Below are 1,487 nucleotides of genomic sequence, written 5' to 3' on the forward strand. Positions count from 1 at the left end.
TTCAAGTTCTTCTTTTGTTTGCCCCATGACTTCTTTATATCTTTCATCATTTTTGTTATATCTTCCCTCAACTCATTGACATGATTTTTTAATTGATTTAACATATTTGTTTGAATGTCTCTAGTTGCTTGTTTCAACTCATGTATCTCATTTGACTTGTGAGTTTGTTCCTTTGACTGGGCCATATCTTCATTTTTCCTAGTGTGACTAATAATATTTTGTTGTCTAGGCACCTGGTTTCCTTGATTAACCCCAATCAGATTTTCCTAGACCAGATGGGCCCAGGTTTCAGGAGAAGGGTATAATCAGTATCAAGTTTCCAGTTCTATGCTGCAATCTCAGCACTTGTATCCATTCCAGACTGGTGTACAATGTGTGTCTCATCACAGATGCCCCCAAACAGTTGTTCCAAACAATTTACTAGTTGTTCCTGGCTATTTACTAGTTGCTCTGTGGAACTAACTAAATTCCACACCTCACTATGTTGCCATCTTGCCCCACCTCCCAGAAAGGACTTTAACAGTTTGTTTGGGTGGTTGAATAAACCATGGACCAAAAGGTGGCCTTCATTACCTGGGGTCAAAGTGCCAGAACTTCCCTGGTATAGTGTAGAAAAGGGGATCCAAAGGCTTAAAAGGATTGTATGTTACAATGGATTTACTATGTAAGACCCACTAACTGACCTCAGGAATGTCCAGAGGACACACCTTTCAGCAGAACTTTGCGGAATAAGTTTGTGAAATGAATGCCATCATCTGTGAAGGGCTCTGTGGTTGCTCTTCTCTGTAGGTCTGATATTACTTTGGGAACCACAATCACTGAACAGAAATTCTTAAACACAGTGTGGATGTTTGGATCCTGAGTTGGCAGAAGCCAAGTGGCAGCACTTAATTGCCAAAGACAAGGTGAGCATGGCTACCATAATGGACAGCAAACTCAAGGCAGCATTCAAAATAATCTGATTCACTGAGACCTATGGCACTGACTAGTAGATCATGAAGTAGCTAGAAGTAAAACACATGGGCAGTCTACTAAATTCTTACTTGATCTATATAGGCAGAAGAGTTCTAGGTCAAGTGAACAGAAGTCTAACATCAATTATAAAAACAGCACCCTAATCAATACCCAGACATGAGACAGTTCACAGAACCAGAGCCCCATGAATAACTTCCATAAGCCCCTATTCTGACTGTTGGACAATAGTGACGTCTTGGGTCTCCTGGAATTAATGTCACTTCTGAACCAGTGTCTAATAATCTCTGAAATATCTGATCATTTCCTTTTCCCCAGTGCACAGTTACCCTGGTAAAAGGCTGTAGATCCTCCTGGGGAAGGCTTTGAGGAATATTAACAGTATAAATTTTGGCAGTGTAACAGGGCCCTTCACCAAGGGTACCTGACCTTCCCCTCATACAAGGGGCTCTGGGTCTGTAAATTGTCTCAAGTCTGGGAATTGATTAAGGGGCCATGACTCTCTGTTTCTGTAA

This window comes from Choloepus didactylus, chromosome X (genome assembly GCF_015220235.1).
Source record: "Choloepus didactylus isolate mChoDid1 chromosome X, mChoDid1.pri, whole genome shotgun sequence".
Classification (NCBI taxonomy): domain Eukaryota; kingdom Metazoa; phylum Chordata; class Mammalia; order Pilosa; family Megalonychidae; genus Choloepus; species Choloepus didactylus.